Genomic DNA, 24,671 nt, shown 5'->3' on the forward strand with positions numbered 1-24,671 from the left:
GCAGCCCAAATAGATTTTTTTCCCAAATTTTTTTGGAAAAGCCCACTGCCTATATAGACTGGATATGTCTTTCACTGTCCCTGCCTCACCACCACTACTGACCGTGGACTATGTAAAATTACTGCAGGACGCAATGCTCTGGACGCAATGCTCTGCACGGCCGATATACAAAAAAAAAAAAAAAGTGCAACACTGCAAAAAACCACCTCAACAGTACTGCACATGGTCAGATGTGGCCCTAAGAAGGACCGTTGGGGTTCTTGAAGCCTAAAATCAATCCTAACACTCTCCCTATAGCAGCTCTGGCATCAGCAGCACTTTCCCTGATCTCTGTCAGAATGCAACTGTGGCGAGACGCGGGAGGGGCCGATTTATATACTCGGGTGACACCTGATCTCGCCAGCCGCTCACTGCAGGGGGGTGGTATAGGGCTTGAACGTCGCAGGGGGAAGTTGTAATGCCTTCCCTGTCTTTCTATTGGCCAGAAAAGCGCGCTAACGTCTCAGAGATGAAAGTGAAAGTAACTCGAACATCGCGTGGTGCTCGCCTCTAGTAACGAGCATCTCGAACACGCTAATACTCGAACGAGTATCAAGCTCGGACGAGTACGTTCGCTCATCTCTACATTCTACACAATATTGAGCAGTGGCATGGTCTGTCTTTGGTTGATATATATTTTTTGTTTGTCCAATAATTTTACATTTCTAGCCCAAATTTACAATGAAATTAGTATTCTCTTTTATTGTTCTTTTGTGCATCCAGTTCACGCACATGTCCATATGATGTCTCTGTACAACCACTGAGCTTTACAGAGCTGTAACACGCCACCCACAGATTTCTCAGGCAGCACTAATGTATCACCACGGACTTCTAATTTCAATTGTGGCATGCTCTGTAGGTGCTATCAGTGTGCAAGTGACCTGGAGGTATCCTATTCTCAGTAACTATACAACATTTAATAAAATATTAACAAAAACAAAATGAGGCATTACTTAACTGCGTTACTTGATTGTATAAACGCAAACCATTATCTGGTATAACAATTTAATTGAGGTAGCTTTGTACAAGACATTCACCTAATTAAAAATAGACCCTAAGGTATTTAATGTAATATACTGTAAGTGAATTGTAATTTTTGGCCTGTGTCTAAATTTAATTTATGTTTATCATTCTGAAATTAATAATTAAGAAAGAAAATCGAAGGCAGCTAACACAACGCTATTTTGATTTTCTCAACAACTTTTGTAAAGAATTTCATATTGCTTAGCAACAAAGAACCTAGTGGAGCTTTCCTTTTTAAGGAACATCTGTTTTTACTTTCTCATGCATTAAGCCAATCTGTAGGTAATTAATAAATTAGCTATAGCTACCCGGCCAACTCATTTTATGCTGTCAGTTTTGACAAAATTAATGGTATTAAAGAATATTGAACTCAATTACAAATGACATCCTTACATTTTTGTTTAATCAAGCTTTGGTTCCTTAAAAAGACAGAAGTAATATTTGTGCACATGATTTACTGATCCATTTATAACTATGCCAGAGTAATGCAGGTGATAATGATGCACAGCCTACTATATAGTTCTTTGGTTTAGCTGTAAGTAGTAGACTGCTCACTAACAACATTGGCATCCTGAATTTAAGCTTGAGTAGGTTTACATCTTGGAGAGGATTGCATTAGACATTTGTAGATCCCATCTCCTTGAGGCTTCTTTCCCACGAGCGTATATTGGCTGCCGTTTTCACCGTCGGCCGATATACACTACCATCTGTGGCGTTAAAGCTCGTGAATGGGCGCACAAATCTAATGTTTGTGCGCCTGTTCACACATCATAGGCCCCGACACATATACGCTGAGGCTACCATGCCGTTGCCCCTTTCCCCTCCCTCTCCCTCGCAGGCTCCCCTCTGCTCTCCTCCTTGCTCACTCTTTGCAATAGAAGGGGGTGGGGCAGGGGGGAGCTAAGCACTGCCCCGTCCCGCCTCCTCCCATTGCTGGCTGCGGACAAGGGGTGGGGACAGGGCGGTGCTTAGCTGATTGCGATCAGCCAGAGGGGAGGAGAAAAGAGGGAGGGAGTTTAGCAGCCATGCTACTAAACTCCCTCCCACATCCCTTCTCCCACCACTATCATTGGCTGTCAGGACTATGTTTTGGGCCCAACGTAAAAACGCATGGAGCTATATTGGCCAGACAGGCACTTTTACGTCGCAGGAATACCGCCATGTGATCTGATGCATTGGAACCTCTGAATCTGCTCTGAATCTGGTTCAGCAGGCGGGGATTTAAAATCTCTGCATGCTGAAAGTGCTGTATCTGATTGGCTGAGCACTCAGCCAATCACAGGCAGCACTCAGCCATTCATTGAATTCCCCACTGGGGAATATTGACATGCACCCTGGGCCTATGGTGCATGCCTATGTTATGTTTTGCAGGTAGGTGCATTTGCATGCCTGTAAAATATGTACATGTGAACACACCATAGCAAACCAATGGTTCTAATAGGTGCACGTTTTTTTCTGCGCAAACGTATGTATGTGCGCGCAAAATAGCATTGCACAGATGTGCAAAAGAAATGTGTGAACGAGGCTGTGTGCCTATTGCTTTCAAGGAAAGATGAGTATATGTGGGGACGGGTATCAGGCATCATTTGCCCGACATTCATCCAGTGTAAATGGGCCTTTAACCTGGGCTATCCCCTTAGTATTATCAATGTCAGAACCAGGATCTTGGCCAGTACCAGAATGGTTATCCCTGGATTGGCAACATCCACCACAGTAATCATGTAATAAAATTGTGAGAACAACTCGTGGAAACAATGTTGGACTGGCCCCATGGAAATCCACCCTTGTTAAAAGATTTGTAAACAGTTGCCCTTAAAGGGGTTGTCCCGCGCCGAAACGTTTTTTTTTTTTTTTCAACCCCCCCCCCCCCCCCCCCGTTCGGCGCGAGACAACCCCGATGCAGGGACTTAAAAAAAAAACAGCACAGCGCTTACCTGAATCCCCGCGCTCCAGTGACTTCTTACTTACCGGTTGAAGATGGCCGCCGGGATCCTCTCCCTCCGTGGACCGCAGCTCTTCTGTGCGGTCCATTGCCGATTCCAGCCTCCTGATTGGCTGGAATCGGCACGTGAAGGGGCGGAGCTACACGGAGCCCCATTGAGAAGATAAGAAGACCCGGACTGCGCAAGCGCGTCTAATTTGGCCATTAGACGGCGAAAATTAGACGGCAACCATGGAGACGAGGACGCTAGCAACGGAGCAGGTAAGTGAAAAACCTTTTATAACTTCTGTATGGCTCATAATTAATGCACAATGTACATTACAAAGTGCATTATTATGGCCATACAGAAGTGTATAGACCCACTTGCTGCCGCGGGACAACCCCTTTAACTTTTTAACTCTTTTCATTATGCCTGTGCTAACTGTAATTTAGATTTTATAAAGGCATTTATGATGCAGTTGCTGTAGTCATATAATGTTTCAGGGTTATTCAAAGATGAAAATGATACCCTTAGTTAATCAATATTATGTGTTTGAAACATGGACAATTCTGTGATGCCAAGACTTTCTGTTATGTGACAGCAGGATTCGTTCATAGGTGCTGCTTTAGATGTTATAGTGCTGTAAACACTCATATTTAGCTGTTTTATGATCAGTATGAACAAATGACTGTTTCGTATATATTTCAGGAATTAGTTTGAAATATAAAAATGTGTTCACCCATACACTGAATGACCAGCTTATTATAGACAAAATAGACACCAATGTAGTAGCATGTTGGACCATCTTTGGTCTGTAGAGCCACAGCAATTCATCATGCATACAATAGAATCATAAGACACAGGGTGGGTATGCTAAAATTCAGATAAGAGAAAGATTTTATGAAGGTGAGGATTTCATGGGCATATGTAAACATAGATAATATATACTTGGACAAATACCCGCATATCTATGTTCAAGAAACCCTTACTTTGACAAAATTCTGCCCTCATTCTCATTTGAGAGTCCAGTAGGTACTACCGTGTTTCCCCGATAGTAAGACACCCCCGATTGTAAGACGTATCGGGGGTTTCAGGGGGGTCGGCCAATGTAAGCCGTACCCCGAAAGTAAGACATATGTCTTACTTTCGGGGAAACACGGGGGTATTGCCGCCTCCCTCTCATCTAGCTGCGCGCCGCCTCCTGCCCACGTCCGCACCGTCCCCCTCTCCATACGTCGCCGCGTCTGCCGCCTTTGGCCTCATGTCCACGGGGAAAATCAGGCCCGCCACGGATTCTCCATGGAGAATCTGCAGCGGGTCCCTCCTGCCCCGCGGACATGAGCGCTGAAAATAGGAATAAATCAGAATTAACTTACCTCTCACACGCTCCGGATACTTCCTTCGCTGCGGCGTCATCTTCTCTCGTCGCGGCCGGATCTTCTTTCTTCGGCTCGGCAGATGTGCATGATGACGTCGGTGACGTGCCCCGCGCATGCGCCGGGCCGAAGCAAAATGATCCGTCCGCGACTGAGAGAAGATGGCACCGCGGCGAAGAGAAGAACCGGAGCGTGTGAGTGAAATCTGATTTTTGTGTCCCGCGGATCCGGACGTCTTCCATAGGCTTCAATAGAAGCCCGCGGGAGCCGTCCCCGCGGGAGACCCGCATGAAAATGGAGCATGGTCCAGATTTTTTCATGCTCCATTTTTGATCCAAATGAGCGCCGCCTCCTGCCCACTTCCGCGCCGCCCCCCTCTCCATACGTCACCGCGCCAATATAAGACATACCCTGAAAGTAAGACATAGTGGGGCTTTTGGGGATAAAAAGAAAGTAAGACACTCACTTACTTTCGGGGAAACACGGTAGCATTATTTTTATTTACAATTTATAGCTGCATAATTTGTGTGTACAGTATATCTGCACTGCATGAATGGCAGTATTATTTTCACACTTCTTGGCACTTTCATTTATGCACTATAGAGTCCAATTATTTTCAATGTAGGAGTTGATTGTTATATTTGTAATAAATGCCCATTCTCTGTCTGATGCATTTCTGCTGTGCTGTTCATGCTATATATTAAAGCGCTGCGGAATAAGTTGGTGCTATACAAATAAAAATTATTATTATTTATTATAGATTCCATAACAGACAAACACATTTCCTGTATAGTAGCTGTGACCAGTGTGTACACTCCACCCATAACATTATGCTTTCATTTACCAATTCTGTGCGATTTATTAATTTATTAAATATTTAGGACGGAAAATGGTGTTTCAAGTATTCAGAACAGCTTGAATTATCTATAAAAAATATAAAAAACTGAACATGTATTGTTATTGTATAGAAGGAGGGTAGGTCCTCAATTCTTCTGGTGGATCGCATGTAATCCAGTCTGACATTGTGTGAAAGTTCCCTAATTGTACCAATTGATTCCTGTATGAGGCTGACTGATATCAATTTAATCTCGGTGACCTAAATGTAATAAAATTGGGTATAAGTTAGAGTCCCCATACACTTAAAGGGGTTGTCCCGCGCCGAAACGGGGTTTTTTTTTTTTTCCAACCCCCCCCCCCCCCCCCCGTTCGGCGCGAGACAACCCCGATGCAGGGGTTAAAAAAGAACACCGGACAGCGCTTACCTGAATCCCCGCGCTCCGGTGACTTCTTACTTACCTGCTGAAGATGGCCGCCGGTATCTTCTCCCTCCGTGGACCGCAGCTCTTCTGTGCGGTCCATTGCCGATTCCAGCCTCCTGATTGGCTGGAATTGGCACTTGACGGGCGAAGCTACACGGAGCTACACGGAGCCCCATTGAGAAGAGAAGAAGACCCGGACTGAGCAAGCGTGTCTAATTTGGCCATTAGACGGCGAAAATTAGACGGCAACCATGGAGACGAGGACGCCAGCAATGGAACAGGTAAGTGAATAACTTTTGATAACTTCTGTATGGCTCATAATTAATGCACAATGTACATTACAAAGTGCATTAATATGGCCATACAGAAGTGTATAGACCCACTTGCTGCCGCGGGACAACCCCTTTAAGACTTTAATTTAGCAAGCCTTCCAATAACAGCAGGCCTGATGACTCTCTGATGTGTATTGGGGAGGCTCAACCTTCCGCTGACAAATGATGTCGGGAGAAAGAAAGATGAGCAATGCAGAATTTTAATGCCCAATCCTTTTGTTCACCAGGAATTAAGAAGTGTATGGGAGTAATGGTTGAAAACAGCTGATAAATGAACAATCATTCAATCAACAGTTGTTGAATGTGTATGGGCAACCTAAGGGCTCCCACACACTTGCGTTTGTGTTTTTTGTTAACGCGATTGTCAATGGGACTTTCTAATGTTAAAAATGCAACGCAACGCAGTGTAGCTTGTGTTTTTGGTGCATTGGGTTGCGTTTTTAACATTAGAAAGTTCCATTGACAATTGCGTTAACAAAAAACGCAAACGCAAGTGTGTGGGAGCCCTTACTCCTCTGTAAGATATAACAAGGGAGTTCATGAGCATGAGCATTACTCATTACTGCTCCATTCAAGGTCTTTGAGACAGCCATGCACAGACTGGACTACTATATTTTTTATAGAATATATTTTTGATTAAAGTAATTTAACTGTACGTTATTTTAATACATTTTATCATATATTTATTGCAATCTTCTATATGAAAGAACTGATAATCCTGCTTAGTGAATGCATATCCACTAAAACATTGAGCAACTTTAGCTTTCTATATTTGCAATGTTAATGTCCCTGCACTGAATGTATTACCATTGTGAACATTGACTGGATTTAAAATGGTAAATTGTACTTCCATTCTTGTTATAAAAGGTACATTAGACAGCTAATTTAGCAAAGGACCTTTAATATTTCATCACATTGATTGCCATTAAAATATATCATGCATTGACTTACTTGGTGTCATTTCTGCTCACAAGGGATTGGAATTATAGAGGACATAACCAAGAGCAGGAAATAGGAAAGTGGAACACATGGATGATTTTAATTGAATAAAAAAGACCTACTTGGTACCGCTACATCCTCTTATATTGTACTTCTTTTTTAGTTATATTAATAGAAAGTGGCCACATACTCACTGATACATTGATACAAGATGACAGGCATATAAACCACATATCCGTCAAACAAGCAGACATTAATGGTTGCAATCCTGCATGGTGCACTAGATATATCATGGGGTCTGACATCCTGTATTTGACTTTCTTGTGCAGGAATTAACACTAAGCAACCACCCCCCTCATTATGAAGAGGGCTGTGAGTGGTTGTCTCATCAGTGTCCTCAAATGTCTCTCTTTTTGGCTCCTCCATTTATCAGTCTGGACTCTGTTTGAGGGATATCTGGTTTATATGCTTGCCCGCTTGTATCAATCTATCAGTGAGTATGAGGCCGCGTTCTGTGATTTTTTTTCTGTTTGATAATTCCCTATTAGAGATGAGCGAACGTACTCGTTAAGGCCGATTTCGCAATCGAGCATCGCTATTTTCAAGTACCTGACTACTCAGGTGAAAAGATTCTCGGGCACCGAGAGTGAGCGGGGGGTTGTAGAGGGGAGTGGGGGGGAGAGAGAGCTCCCCCCTGTTCCCCACTGCTCCATCACGCCGCCCCCCGAATCTTTTCACCCGAGTAGCCAGGTACTCGAAAATAGCGATGCTCGATTGCGAAATCGCCCTTAATGAGTACTTTCGCTCATCTCTGTTCCCTATATGTCTACATATTTTTTCAATAAACATTTCTTGTTAATATCAGCCTCGTATGGTTCTTCTTTTTTTCATTAATTATAATAATATTTATTTATTTAGTGCCAACTTATTCCACAGCTCTTTACAAATCAGATGGATATTAGACAAAATAAGGCGGAGCATATTAAATCAATAGACAATTTGAACAATAGTAGGGAGTGCCCTGCTCACAAGAGTCTACAGACTATGGGGAAATAGAGGTAATTCAAGCTATGCTTGTTCTGTACAATGGCCCAGACATCTTTTAAATAAATAGGGTACTATACATAAAGCTGTATGATCCAGTACATGTGCATATGAAGTTCAATAGGAAGTTTGGAGGGTGGGGGATGCAGTGTGATGAAGGGCATCAGGTTGCCAAGCGGGAATATAGAAGCAGGGTAAATTAAAAAGAGTAAAGGTCCATTTACACGAGATGACTGTCGGGCAAATAATGCCTGATACTTGCCCCTGTGGTACCTTGCTCCTGTGCTCCTGCACAGGAGCTGGCTGAGCTCTCTCGCTCATGGAGCGGCCAGCAGGGGGGGCAGGGCAGTGCAGGAGATTTCTCTTCTCTCGCTCCCCCGCCCCACTCCATTGACATAACACAGCGACCGTTCACTACTGAACGGCCACTGTTTAAACTAAATGATGAGCATAGAGTTCACCGCTGATTTTTTATGCTACATAAACGATGAGTGATCAGCTCATCGTTCAAATTAAACAGTGGCTGTTCAGTAGAGAACAGCCGCTGTGTTATCTCAATGGAAAGGGGCGGGGGAGCGAGAGGAGAGAAATCTCCTGCACTGCCTTGCCTCCCTGCTCCGTAAGTGAGCCAGCACTAGTAGCTCCCATGTAGGAGCATGAGAGCGAGAAAACACAGGGACGAGTGTCGTGCATCGTTTGTTCAACATTCGTCCCATGTAAATGGACCTTTAGATTAGGGAATGTGATAGGCCTCCCTAAAAAGATGTGTTTTTAGTACATGCTTAAAACTGTGGGCATTGGGAATTAACCTAATTATCTTGGGTAGTGCATGCCAGAAAAGTGGTGCAGCTCGGGAAACATCTTGTGGTTGGGAGTGAGATGTTTGAATTAAAGAGAAACATAATTTAAGGTCCTTAGCAGAGTAGAGAGAATGGGTAATATGGTAGACAAAGAGGAAGGAGAAGAAGTAGAGTTGTGCAGTTCTGTGGAGAGCTTTGTGGCTGAGAATTTAAAAAGAGGAATGAGACTCACGAGTAATCCGGTTTCCTGTAAGTCTCCACAGCAGCACCATCAGAGATTTCCTCCTCCTGATAGGAGAGAAAAAAAAACACAGAGATTTAAAGCACCCTCTCCCCCTTCCCACTCTCCTCAGTGTGTTTTAACAAATAGACAAGGGTAAGAACTAAATTTACAATATATACATGTTTGCAGAAATATGGGAGGGAATATATGGGTGCTGTTGTGAGGACTTCCAGGAAACCAGATTATCAGTGAGTCTAATTTCTCTTTTCCCCAGTTGTCTCCATGACAGCACCACCTGAAAAGTACCAAGGATACAAAATTAGGGAGAGGGAACTATTGCAGAAAGGACTTTGCATCCAAATGCCAGGTCTTCATTTAATAGACATCCAGCCTGTAATGCTTGATAAAGGTATGTAATTTCTTCCACATAGCCGCTTTACATATTTGACCAATAGAAGCTGAGGCCTGTTCTACCCATGAATGAGAGCACCTAGAAGATGAGAAGAGACATTTAAGGCCATCCATGCACCTCTGGGATATATGCAAATGGAAGGATGGAACAATACCTGTACAACGCCACCTATTGGAAGGCAGCATTCCTTCAAAGTCAATGTCAGACTTTTAACAACCCTTGTAACAATGACTAGGAATTGTGAGCATAAGCCAGAAACCTAGAAATCTATGTCACTTCTGAAAGCTTAGTATCATAAAAAGCACTGATGTACTAGGGGAAAGGACAATGTCCAGTCTGTCTTGAAGAGAATCAAGAATTAAAGAAATATTTGTAGTTGAGGTTTTGAACCTTACTTTACCACACCATGCTGCAAATATTTCCACAACTTAAGGTAAATCTTGTTGGCAGTATATTTCCTACTAGACAGCAAGATTTGGATCACCCTTTTGGATCCAAGTACGCATTTTTCAGTATCCATGCTGAAAAATGAAGGTTTGATACACTTGGTTTGGTTTATGGACCCTGGGTCAATAAATCTAGAAGGTTTGGAAGATGCCTGGTTCCTGGATGCTCAAGTTCTTCAGAAGGGAGAACCAACTTCTCCTGCACCAAAACAGGACTATAATAATCAAAGGACATTTTTTGTAAAGAAATTTCTGGAATTCTTTGGGAGTTAGAGGATTTGGAGGAAATGCATATATGAGCCCATTCTGTGTCAATGCATCCACAAAGCCTGCAGTATGTGCTGACAGTTGGATTCTGCAGTTGCGTCTGCCAAAAATCTAGTGGCTAATTTAAGAATCAGCAGTAAATCTGGAATCTGTTCATGTTTTTTTTCTGATCATGTGATTCTAGTTGATTTAGCCAGACAATAAAAATTCTAGCCACACGGGACAATTATCGCTCAAAATTTGCTCAAACAATGTCTTTTGAGCGATAATCATTGCGTGTTAATGCTACCATCGTTTGCTTTTAGGCCAAACAATGATTTTAAGTTGAGTTTAAAATCCATTGCTTTGCCAGGCAGCTGATAGCAGGGACCGCATGCTGTGAATCTCCAGGAATGCGCTGATAACATTGTTTTGAGCTGCAGTTCCCCAGCAGAACAAAGGATATGTATGCAGATAACAGACCGCCTGCTGTTATCTGCATACAGCAAAGGGAACCTCATTTACATGCAAATTAAGCTAATAAGCTACTAATGGGCATTAGTGCCCATTAGCAGCTTATGCAAAATGATCTCTCTAACTTTCATTCTCCCTATCTTTTGAACAAATTTTGAGCAATCATCTTTGCGAGTAATTGGGGCTTAATTCTGAAGCTGCCTCCCATGTCTTCTTTAAAAAACTCTCTGCTTTTTGTTCCATGGGATCCTTTCACTGTGTAGCATTCGTATAGGGTACGTTTAGCAACCTTAGCTACTGGGACATCCACTTTTGGTATTGCCTCTCAATCTGTACAATCTTAGGGTGCGTTCACACAAACGTATATCGGCTCGGTTTTCACGCCGAGCCGATATACGTTGTCCTCATGTGCAGGGGGGGAGGCTGGAAGAGCCCAGGAGCAGAAACTCAGCTCCCGCCCCCTCTCTGCCTCCTCTCTCCGCCCCTCTGCACTATTTGCAATGGGGAGAGGCGGAACGGGGGCGGGGTTAATTCCCGGAACTTAGCCCCGCACCCGCCCTGCCTCCTCTCATTGCAAATAGTGCAGAGGGGCGGAGAGGAGGCAGAGAGGGGGCGGGAGCTCAGTTCCTGCTCCTGGGCTCTTCCAGCCTCCCCCCCTGCAGATGAGGACAACGTATATCGACTCGGCGTGAAAACCGAGCCAATATACGTTCGTGTGAACGCACCCTTACTCTGAGAATGAATAACATCTCTTAATACCTCTTGGAATTAATTAACCCATTTCAGGTTTGTTCCATTCCTTTTTAATAAGTTTATGAATATTTTCATGGACTGCAAAAGCATGTTGTTTATATCTTTCTCCCGGACCACCAAAGATTTCATCTTGGATGGTTCTGTTTTTTTCTTTTTTGGCTCAACTATGCTAGAAAGTCTGCAATTGCCTTAATTAATTCATCAATATCATCTGGATGGAAGAGACATTTTTTATAGTCATCATTATCATCTGAAAAATCATCAAGGTTTTCACCTTCTTCAACCTCAGTGAAAATTATGCTTTTTTCAGAATCAGAGTAATTACCCAAACTACTTGTTCATTTAACTAATATTAGAACAGAATAAGTAAATGGAATAGGATTTTGAGATGCCAAAGCAAAGCAAACTTCATCTCTAATCAATATTTTAATATCCTTCATAAAATCCCCAGATACGAGAGATTTCCTTGTACTTCCTTAATATCTTTTGCAATATACATTTTGCATAAAGATTTGGTATATCCTGGAGATGATTTTTTCACACATGAAGCACATTTTTTTGGTCTGGTTTTACCCCCATAACAAAAGAGAACCACAGTAGAAACAGTAAATATTCTTAAACACATAATTTGTATGATCACCCAGAGGGACTACTTACAATATGAGGGTTTGTAGCCCGTTCTGGGTTATCAGATGATGGAGTGCTCATATCCTAATATTTCTATATTTAGTCCAAAATGGAACTCAGACATAGAGGCTACTTCCCATCTGTATTTTATACTGACCGTCAGTATTCCATCACTGGACTATCACCATGCCCCCTCTGCTGATGTCATCATGTCCATCACTGCCTCTAAGTGTGGTCTGTGTGCCCCCAAATGAACAGTTGGAGCTCAGTCAGACGAGCGGCGATCCACGCGTATTTCCACGCAGAAAAACATTCACACCGCGTACGGATGAAAACTCACATCACTGCGTCTATTGCCACCCATATGTTCTTTCTTTGGCAGGTGCGGATTTTCGTCCGCACCTGCGGTGCAATTTTTTTTCCGTGCGGATATACGTGTGGATCTCCGCTCGTGTGACCAAGACCTAAGGGGCATGATTAGGAGGGGAACCAGGAGAGTGGCAGCAATCTCCATTGTGGACCTTGACTTACAATCGCCTTCGGACGCAGTGAAGTGGATTCTAAACTGGGGAGAACTGCCCCTGCAGCATCCCGGGAAGCAGCAACCCTGGATGGGAGAAAACAGCCCCTGCTGCCTCCGATCAGCAAAGAAAAAAAAAGGTAATCTTACTGGCTAGGAACTTCGAGAGCTCCCAGCACCTCTCTGGATACATTCCTGCAGACAGGACAGGAAAAACACTGGGGATAGTAGAAAGAGGGGGTTCTTTAAACTTCTTTGTGTTAATCCTGTCCATTCAGAAGAAGGTAATCTCATGTGGATTTTTCATGGAGATGACTGGTGAAATGTATTTTAATGAACTCATGTCAGCTTTTGCATTTTACTATATGTTGTTCACTGAAAGTAGTTTAATAGTTTATTTCAATGTGAATGCAAACACAATTTTTATTTCAATGACGACATTATCTTTGACATGAAGCTTTACCATTCATGTACAGGATTTGGCATTTTTCTAATACAGTCTATCTTTACTACCTTTTTGCTGTAATCCCTAAGCTCTGTTTACATTAGCATTTTATTCTTTCTGACAGGGTTCTGGTATTTTTGATGGTAAGCATAAAGATGTTTGCAGCATTATTCTTATCATCAAAATAGTGGATGGACTATATAAAGTTAAAGGGATTGTTTTATATACAAAAATTGAGTTCTTGGCAGAGATGAGCGAGCACGCTCGGTAAAGGCAGATACTCGAGCGAGCATCGCTCTTCTCAAGTAACTGCATACTCGTCCGAGCAAATGCAGGGGGGTGGCGGTGGGGAGAGAGAGAGATCTCTCTCACTCTTCCCCCTCTCCCCTCCGCTCCCCGCCCCCCACATTTGCTCGGACGAGTATGCAGTTACTTGAGAAGAGCGATGCTCGTTCGAGTATCTGCGTTTACCGAGCGTGCTCGCTCATCTCTAGTTCTCGGTAGCAAATAAATTACCCCCCCTCTTGCAACTTCCCACACAAAACTATAATTCAGTTTTAAAATAGTGCCACCAAACACTATAAAATAATATTATTTGATTATAGTTTGGTTCTGGGTTAGTTGGGTTTGCGATTCAGAATTATTTTCTGCATACTGTTAAATGTAGTACTATGTCCTCCTAAAAATCAATACTGTATGTTCTTCTTTCTGACAATTTACAATCTCCAATGTGTATGGTAGAAGAGCAAAAAATGTATTTAATAAATGAGGTAAGGCCATTCACTTTATTAATTGAATTTTGTTCTAAGCTGTAATTCACATTTTCTATTTTGGTGCTAATATTTTATTGAGGCATTTTTTTTAATAGTCAAAACCAGGAATTAGGTCAAATGATGTTCAAAACCTGGGAAATTCAAAATCTCCTTGCTCTTGGCTACCAAAGCTAGGCAAGAGCCTGGAGCAGTGACCAGAGGCCCTGGTGACTGGTCCATGGTCACATGATCGCCGTTATCCAATAGTTCACATAAAAAGTTTTTAAAAAGTTTAAAAAGTTAGGTTTACCTGTCCCCTCACTGATCCAATTAGTGGGGGAAGATGAAACTTTTTACCTGAGGTCTCTGGCAATGTCCCCTGATGCGATCTTCAGGCTCCTCCGCTGATCTGCATTCATCTTCCTTATTCAGATCACTAGCTATAATGCTAAAAGTTAATGCTCACTTTCCTGTAGCTCCAGGAGCACCTTGTTGAGCGCCATTTGTTTGAGACCACAGCACCTTAGCCAGCTTACGAGTCTAAGGAGATGCAAAAGCTCACAGAGTGCCACTTTTTACACAACATCCCTGCCATTGAAGTAAAGAAATACCCCACAAAAATTGTCTGCTTTGCAGCAATCAATGGAGAAAGAGGGATACCCGGTTTTATTGCCACATGTGCCCATCTCAAACAGGCCTCTTTAATTACCCTTGTTTTGAGATATACCACACAGTTTTACATTAATACTTTTATCTAAGATTTAGGGAATGCCAAAGGGGGGTAATCTTTTTAGGGAGTCAACTTTATCCATTTGTTTTCTGCACAAGTATGCAATACAATCTGGAATTTATGCAATTGTTCCCTGAAAGCCAGTGAGTGTTCCCTTCATTATAGGTCTACCCAAGTGTCCTATAAACAGATTGGGGATAGAATGGTGGGATTGCTGAACACAGAAGAGCTAGTGCTATAATTTGGGGTGCGTTTCCCCAGTCTTCCTTACATGAAACAAAGAAAACTGACATGAAAGTAACATATTTGTGAAAAAAAGAAAATTTTATTCATTTTTTGCCTGTTCATAATAATTTTTGCAAAGAACTGTGGGGTCAGAATGCTCAGTACACACTTATTGTTTTGGCAGCTTGATGGCTCTACAAGGGAGCAATGGGGCCTGTAATTTATTCAGTGGTACCCTGAAAGTCAAAGGGTGTTCCATCTATTAAACGCCTAGCCATGTATCCGGTAAGCAGATTGGAGCTACAGTGGGTATGTTTCTGAACACAGGACAAACAGGGGTATCAATTTTGGGGGGCAAGTTTTCATTCATATGTGTGCTGTACGAAAAATATGTATATTTTTGCTTTACTTAGATTCATTCAAAAACTGGGAGGTCAAAATATGATTTTTTAATGATAAATTTGTATGTTTCCTAAAGACTTTAAAAAAAAAAGTTTTTCAAATGTGCTTCCAGAATAAAGTTAAACAGATAGAAATTAGAGATGAGCGAGTATACTCGCTAAAGGCAATTGCTCGAGCGAGCATATCTCCCGCGCTCGAGACTGCAGGTTCGGGTGCCGGCGCGGGGGAGCGGTGAGTAGCGGCTGTCAGCAGGAGGGAGCAGGGGGAAGAGAGGGAGAGAGAGATCTCTCCTCCGTTCTGCCTCACTCTCCCCCGCAGCTCCGTGCCTGCTGCCGGCACCCAAACCTGCAGTCTCGAGCGGGGGAGATACTCGCTAAAGGCAATGCTCGCTCGAGCAATTGCCTTTAGCGAGTATACTCGCTCATCTATAATAGAAATATATATCTTATCGAAAATTTGCACTGCATGTTTGCACATATTTGACATATTGCAGTTGAAAATGTGAAAAAAATTTTTTAATTCTTTCAAAATGTTCGCAATTTTGGTGCTTTTAATAAATATACACAAATTCTATTGGTCTATTTTCACCACCTAAATGAAGTACAATATGTGGTGGAAAAAACAATGTCAGAATTACTTGGATATGCAAAATCTTTACGGATTTATTCTGTGTTAAAGTGACATGTCAGATTTCCAAAATTTGGCTTGGTCATAAAGGCGAAAACAGGCTTGATCACTAAGGGGTTAATGCTCTGCTTCCAATTCTGAGCTTAGCATAATAGTATAGCTACTGCCAATTTTATAGATTCTGAAGATGATAAATATTCCACATAACTGAGAAAACATACATGAGATGTTGGAGGAACAGTAAGATCATATATAGAAATTATGATAGATAGAAGGATGTGGATCTGCCTTGCCACATACTGATTAGGCTTTGAGCTAAGTAAGGTGGCAGCACCTGGGAAACCCAGGTTTTCATGCTTAACCCATCCAAGCACAGATAGTTCCAGTTATGTGGCAGCGGATGCTGCACTGGGCCAAGGTGCAGAACCTCCATGTTTGAACAGGAGTACAGTAGTGAGACAGGCTTGAGTGGGGGCTGGAAGTAAAGGTGCATAAACGAGGTCCAGACTTATAGGTCATGGCAGGTAGTAAGCAAATTAGAGTTAGAAACTTAGAAAGAACGTATTGGTATAATAATTAAATAAGACCTGTAGATCTCACTGTAGTTATAATTTGATGATTAGTCACTAACAGAGATCGCTGATCATTAGACACATCACCAAGCTGCGAATGTTTACAAAATTGAATGTGCGGTAAATCAAACTATGCCTGTAAAGTTGAGAATGATTGAAGGCACCCTTCTACCAAGATATGAGGTATAAGCCAAGGTATGTCCTAACTTGATGTTACCATTATACAGCTTTGGATACCAAGCATATCTCTTACCTTCCACCGTATGTTATTTATCATACACAGCAGAGGTAGCCTTTTGTAGTGTATGTAAATTTATTTGCCTTTAAAGCTTCAAATAACTGATCTGTTGATAGAAAGTATTCCAGTATAGCTTTAGAGGAGTCTGAATGAGGTAATACCCATCCCTAGAGATGTTGTAATTGAGCTGCCATATAATAAATTTTTTGTAGAACTGCCAGCTCCTGTTCCAATTTATTCTGCTACAGTCTCCAATTTAATCCTCACACTGCCCTTATTTTTATCCACATTTCAGTTTTTATATTCAATACATTTGTTCTGTGTGAGAAGCAAAATATTTTTTACTTCCAAGAAACCTTCCTTAATGCCAATTAACTTGCACAAATTAAAGGCCTAATTAAATTGGACTATACTTTTACCTTGCATATACCTGCACACTTTATGGCTTCACGCATATTCTTTGCTCTCAGCAACTAAACCTGGCACTTCAAGATCTTTTTGTACTTCTCATATCAAACTGAGACAAGCTATCATTTAGATTTTTCTTTTAATTGCAATATTACCAAAACTATTTTTGAAAGTACAAAACATAAGCATGTTAAGGGCTCTCACACACTTGCGATTTTTTAACGCTGCGATATCGCTGCATTTTTTTTTATGCGATTGTCAGTGGGACTTTCTAATATTAAAAACGCATCACAAGTTTGTGCTTTGCGATTTTTGTGCGTTTTTAACATTAGAAAGTCCCATTGACAATAGCGTTAAAAAAAACGCAGCCATATCGCAGCGTTAAAAAACGCAAGTTAGTAAGAGCCCTAAGAATTAACACTCCTGTCCAGAGATCATTAAAAGGACAAACTATAAATGAAAGTGTTTCCTGGCATATGACATCACTTTGTGATTGCTGGGGCTCCACATTCAGAGATTCTCACTAAATGAATGGGTATCCTTCATAGTTCTTTCCTATACACAGTAGAACTACTCTCATCTACATGCTTTATTTGGGAAGACTTGTATTACACCTCCACGCAGTATGCACCTAGGATCATGTGAATGGGCTACTTCAAGTAGCTGAAAGCAGCCCATTCATGCAAACTTTACAGCACTATAGCCGCAATATTTTGGCGCTGCTAGCAGCGCAAATAACTACATTCATTTGAACGAGCCCCAAGGGATTTCTCCATTTTTCATCCTTAATTTCCAAAATGAAGTATGGTATTTCCTGCTGAGATTCTTATTTCACAGTCCCCAAAATAGTAATCTACTGGCTGATGATGTGATGTAGCTGTCAGAGCGTGCCACCCCTGCTCATCGCAACTCACCTGATAGTGGGGCTACGGTCAAGCATTGTTGCCATTCATGCTCTGCATGTTTCCCCTACGCGGGGGGGGGGGGGGCGTGCGGGACCCGCGAACATCGTTCGGGTGATTTAAATGCTGCTGTCAGAATCGATAGTGGCATTTAAATTGTTAATAGCTCGATCGGCCGAACGGCCGATAGCGGCTATTGCCCGCGGGTGTCAGTTGTTATAAACAGCTGACGCCCGCACTGTATGAAGAGAGGTTGCCACGGGAAGGGGTTAAAGGGTCTTCAAAATGGTCATATAAAATGGGAGAGCAGCAGGAACTGGCAAAAGGTGGATAGAGCTCTAGTACAAAAGTCAAATAAAACTGTGCTGTTCCTTATCTCTAATGGCACTTTAACATGTGTCGACAGTCAGCTAAACATCTGCACAAGCGTTGGCGTCATCACTAAGGTCTTCAGCGCTCATGCAGAGCATTTACACTGACAAACTTCACCACTGGATTGCAGTCTTCTCACTCAGTGCTTCACTTTCTACGTGAAGTACTGATCGGGGAGCGTTAACACAGAACCACAAGCCCACAATCAAGTGATGGTTTTTAAACTGACTGAAAGTCAGCAATAAAAACCTGTGAACAAAAGGTGAGCAATTTAAATGCATTTACACTGTATGATCACTCAAATTTGTTAATTTGAATGAATTTTGAGCGATAATCGTCCCGTGTAAATAGCCCATTAGGGCTGTTTCTTATCTCAAAAAGCAAAGTGGTTATAGAGTTATCAGAAAAACCAACCAAGTGAACAAAGTTCTTATCAGTCACTTACATTGGAGCAAACAATGTTCATAATTTATACACAATGCAAAATGCATAATTCTCGTTTGCCCAAGCAAACAAGTGGTTTAAATCATCAACAGCTCATTTACACTCATGCAGCCTCGTGCACTTGTGCAGACTGAATGGGGAGTGATAAACACAACGAGAAGTGAGCAAGCAAACAATGATTTTCATGCTGGCTGAAACTGACTGACGAATGAAAATTCATTGTTTAATTGTTGACTCACTTTTAAACTGAATGATTATCATTCACTTTTGTTTATTTGAAAGATTTGAAAGATAACACTGGCCAACACATATTTTGGTGCAGAGCGTTTGACAGCTGTTATAAGGTATATTTTGTGCCCTGATTTCAAATATGCCATCCATTTCCCCCTATCAGCTCTAGTTTCTGTGATATAGGCACCGACTGAATTTTGTTACCATATTCCATATTAGACATATGATTGATATAATTAAACAAATACCGTACAAATTAGTGTTTTTTTCTACAATATTGTTTGGCCCTAGTGTCCCAGAGGCACATAAAACACGGATTTTTTGTGTACCCGCTTTGTTGGCCTAATGGGAAATTGATAGAGATGAGCGAGCATACTCGTTAAGGGAAAATACTCGAGCGAGTATCGTCCTTTTCGAGTACCTGTCTGCTCAGCAGAAAAGATTCGGGTGCCGGCGGGGGTGAGCAGTGGGTATGCTGAGTGCTTGACTGGCTGGTCACCAGCAGTGTGTAGCAGCTGCGGGAAAGGAGGAAAGGATGCCAGCCTAAGATCACCCCAGTTGTCCTGAAGAGGAGAGGACAGCCGCTGCTATCATTCACCTCACAGCCGTCTCACATGGACCCCCACTGGCAAAGCGGACAGCAGCTTCCAGGACCTGTGGTGATGTCACCAGTGTGGTAGGAGTCAGCAATCAGATAGTACCCTAGTGTGTGTGTATTCTAGTACTCTAGTGTGTGTGTAGGAGTGGCCAAAGGGGCTACAAATAAATTTTCATGTAGCGCAGGAAATGTGTTATATTTGGAAAGATTACACCAAGGGGCTAGTTCATGTATGGAAATGTGTTTTGCAGCTGTATGCAGCACGATTTAAGAAGAAGAGAGGGGTCCAAACTGAACTTTTGCACCTGGGCCCCTGAGCCTTTAGGTATGCCCCTGAACACAATGATTGTATAGCTACAACACCCCACAACACCTCGGGCGACAAATGTACACAACCATTCCTCACTACTGGTCGGGACAAACTAAATGTATGAATAAGATTGGCTATGTGACACAGCATGACTGGCCATGCGCATGCGCCGAAACTACAGCTGATAGGGAGAAACTGTTTGCATATTTGCAAATAAAAGGTCAAATATACACTAAATCAGTTGTAACATTCCCGGCACCAAACAATTTTTTCAATTTTGTTGTCCAGTGTAATCTAAATGTGCCTTTAGGCTCCATTCACATGGGGCAGTTTGGTTGCAAAACTGTGTGAGTTTTTTGCCACATTTTACTACAAACATAGTAAAAACACACGTGATTTCACCAATGCGATTTTTGGTGCAGTTTTTATTGCAACCGAACTGCCCCGTGTGAATGGAGCCTTAGTCGTCAGTATGAGGTGTACATCAAACTTCAGGGTCTTCAAAACCAGCTGGTCAGGCTAATTAAGAGAACCCAAAAGCACCCATGGTAAAGTATTGGAGAAGTGAATATTCCACATGTTTTTAGTTATTATACTCACAAAAGGTTAAAAATTGCAGGCATGAAAATACAAAGTATCATCTCCACAGTGTGTCAGACCATACATCAGAGATATATGAGCAACAGCAGCGTATTTTCAGAACATTACCCAAAAACAAAATTGTTGGAGTCATCCTTCAGTGAAATTTTTGCGTATTAAATCTTGTTTACATTGTGCAGATTAAAGTGTGGATCAGCTGTCTGTCGTTCTCCATTTGGAGAATTGATAGACAGAATCTGTACTAATATGATGACTTTATTCAATAAATGTCATGTAAAAAAAAAATCCAAAAGCACCAAAAGTATTAGAACTTACATATAATCTCTTCTTCTCTAAAGTATACATGTTTTTAATGATAAAAATATGCATTCAAACTAGAACTAACTGCAAGGATTTAGATGAGATTATAGTTTTTTTCAGTTCAACTTGCAATGGCTTAGAGAAAAACAAACATATTATAAACGATCACTGTGATATTTCAATGGGGTCATTTGCATGCCATTATGGAAAAACTAGATTTTACTGCCACAAATTGCAAAGATAACACATAACATCTTGGCTTATCAATCAAACGGATGAGCAAAATATACCAGATGTAATGATAATGTTTCTGGAGTCGAGCATCTATTTGTAGGAGATTAGATTTATCCAAACAAAATTTACCTTTTGTGTATGTCTGTCGCAACTTGAGGGCAATCAACAATAAAGTCATGAGAAATTATGATGCTATGTCTGTAAAGGTAAATGTAGTTAGTAAACTACAGTAAAACACACAGTCTATTATGCCAAGCTGTCAAAAATATATTTAACGGCTCTTTTACATCTGCGTTAAAAATTTCTCTTTGAATTCCTGTTTGTTCTGTTTTGAGAGCAGAAAAATGGAATTAACTGAATTGTTTCCATTTTTTCTCCATTGTTTTGAGTAGGTTTTCAAACAAAATGTAATGCTTTCAGTGTGATTCAGTTCTCTTATGGCTTTGGTTTTTTAAATATAAAAAATAGCGCTGCAGACTGCGTTATTTGTTTCGTTTAAAATAGCTGAACTATAACGGAACTGAATCAAACTAAAAGCATTACATTTTTTTGAAAATGCATTGAAATCAATGGGGAAAAACTGAAATGCCTAATTCTGTTTGAATTCAGTTTTTCTGTTCAAAAACAAAACAGACAGAAAGAATTTAAATGGAAATCTATAAGGCTGGGTTCCCACATGGAGGATTCCCGGCAGAAATCTCGCGGTTTGGCCACAGCGAAAAGTGCACTTAGCCGCTGGTTTTGGAGCGGCTTGGCCACACGCTTTTCCGTTGCAGCTGGCGCTCCCATAGAGGGGAGCGCAGCTGCAATGGAACAAAAAAAAAAGAATGGACATGCTTCGGCAAGGGAATCTGCACTGCAGCGCCGGCTTCTGCCGGCTGTGCCGCAACAAATTAGCCGTCCTGTGTGGACAAGATTTCTGAGAAATCTCGTCTACATGGCTGGCTAACATTGGGATTAGCGGCTGCAGGCAGATTTACCGCGGCGAAATTCCGGACGGCAAATCTGCCCGGTGTGAGCCCAACCTAACAATAAATGAAGGTAAATTTAGATGTCTCAAGAAAGCTGAACTAGTATTGGCAAATGTATCTACTATCTATCAACTCCCCAAATTACAATCAAGCTCAGAAATAAAGTACAAGTTTTTGGGGGCTTTGTTGGAAAATTCCTATCATAAGAGTCATAGAGAATATCACACAAACTCTTCAAATGTTATGTCTTTAAAATGATTTTAAAGCCATCTTTCAGTATTCAGAGAATTCTTACATGGTCAATGGCCTTTGCTTTTTTTCCCAAAAAACAAATAGTCATACACAGTACACTTTCTTTGAAATCCATTAAAGGGGTTGTCCCGCGCCGAAACAGGTTTTTTTTTTTCAACAGCCCCCCCGTTCGGCGCGAGACAAACCCGATGCACTGGTTAAAAAAGAAAACCGGACAGTGCTTACCTGAATCCCCGCACTCCGGTGACTTCTTACTTACCTGGTGAAGATGGCCGCCGGGATCTTCTCCCTCGGTGGACCGCAGGGCTTCTGTGCGGTCCATTGCCGATTCCAGCCTCCTAATTGGCTGGAATCGGCACGTGACGGGGCGGAGCTACACGGAGCCGCTCTCCGGCACGAGCGGCCCCATTCAGAAGAGAAGAAGACCGGACTGCGCAAGCGCGTCTAATCCGGCGATTAGACGCTGAAAATTAGACGGCACCATGGAGACGAGGATGCTAGCAACGGAGCAGGTAAGTGAATAACTTCTGATAACTTCTGTATGGCTCATAATTAATGCACAATGTACATTACAAAGTGCATTAATATGGCCATACGGAAGTGTATAACCCCACTTGCTTTCGCGGGACAACCCCTTTAACAATAGAGATGAGCGAACACCAAAATGCTCGAGTGCTCGTTACTCGAGTCGAACTTTCAGTGATGCTCGAGAGTTCGTTTCGAGTAACGAACCCCATTAAAGTCAATGGGCGACTCGAGCATTTTTGTATATGACTGGTGCTCCGCTAAGGTTTTCATTTGTGAAAATCTTAGCAAATCACCAAAGTCATGTAAAAAACACAGAAATTGATAGGGCAGGCGAGGAGCAACATGCAGGGCTGAATTTCGGGCTCCGAGGTCTCACAATTAAGCCACAATAGTGGCAAGAGTGAGACCCCCCCCCCCCCACTGTCAGCATAAAGATCGTTCTCCTCTGCCACAGCTGTCCCTGCGCTGAGCCAATCAGAGGCAGCACTCACTCACCCATTCCTGAATTCATGAATGGGTGAATGAGAGCTGCCTCTGATTGGTGAGGCTGTGACCAATCAGAGGCAGCTCATTCAGCAGGCAGGGATTTTAAATCCCCAGCTGCTGAATACTACTCACAGCAGTTCAGAAGAACTGCCAGCCGGCCGCGGCTGAACTCCGTCTGCCGGGACAAGGTGAGTATTTTTTTTTTTTACTTTTTACACATTTCTGGATGAATTTCAGGGAAGGGCTTATATTTTTAAGCCCATCCAGAAACACACGTGCCTTCAGCCAATCACAGCCAATGACAATGATGTCATTGAATGGCTGTGATTGGCTGTGTTTCTGGAGGCGGGGATTTCAAGCCCTGCGTCCAGAAAGCAATGCTCTGCCGTGGACCAGGAGGGAGCGACAGCCTACAGGAGCACCGCAGAACGTCAGAAGAAGTGAGTAATGATTTTTATTCTTTGCTCCACTGTATTGCCGGCGTATAAGGTGACAGTTGGGGGGTCGTCTTATACGCCCCGTCGCCTTATACGCCGGTATATATTTTTATTGTAACACATTTCTGGATGAATTGCAGGGAAGGGCTTATATATTTAAGCCCTTCCCGACAATTCATCCTGCGATCGCCGGCAGCCCATTGCTTTCAGTGGAACCTGCTGTATTGCTGGCTCCATTGAATTCAATGGGCAAACATCGTTCTTCTCTGCCACAGCTGTTATAGCTATGGCAGAGGAGAACGATCTTTACGCTGACAGTGCGGGGGGGGGCACTCTTGCCGCTATTGTAGCTTAATAGTGGGACCTGGGAACTTGAGGTGCAGCCCAACATGTAGCCCCTCGCCTGCCCTATCCGTTGCTGTGTCGTTCCCATCATTTTGTTGAATTGCCCAGATTTTCACAAACGAAAACCTTAGCGAGCATCGGCGATATACAAAAATGCTCGGGTCGCCCATTGACTTCAATGGGGTTCGTTACTCGAAACGAACCCTCGAGCATTGCGAAAATATCGTCCCGAGTAACGAGCACCCGAGCATTTTGGTGCTCGCTCATCTCTAATTAACATCTTTTACCTATGTTACCCTAAAGTGCTAAAATTTAAAGATTTCAGCATTGACAAATGGATTTCATTAATGATCATTATAACAAAGAATCCGGGTTCACAAGCAACATATTGCTGTTGGTATGTAAGCAGCTTTGGCATTTGTTTTTTGTACACATGTAGCAAAGTTTAACCTGACACTGATAACTTTCTACAGTCTCTGTAAATCCAGCCTCCCATGCAGTAAAACTACAAGTAGGCATATATTCACCTCTCCCCACTCCCAATGTATCCCATGGTGCTCCGGGCCTCTCTTCTGACATGAAGTTTACAGGCCTTCCCATAATTATGTCCTCATGCAAATAAGGGAATTTTGCCTATGCCATGTCCATGTTCCATCCTGTCTACGTGCACTCTTGGTCTAGCACTAGCAGACAGAGAAGCCAGTGCAAATATAGATAAGGGACAGTACCTGGGGATTTTGTGGGCAGTAACTAAAACTAATGATTGTCTGCCTGGAAAACTCCTTTAACACAATAAAAGACATTTTAAAACTATTGAAAAGGCGAGA

This window comes from Eleutherodactylus coqui, chromosome 1, assembly GCF_035609145.1.
Source record: "Eleutherodactylus coqui strain aEleCoq1 chromosome 1, aEleCoq1.hap1, whole genome shotgun sequence".
Lineage (NCBI taxonomy): Eukaryota > Metazoa > Chordata > Amphibia > Anura > Eleutherodactylidae > Eleutherodactylus > Eleutherodactylus coqui.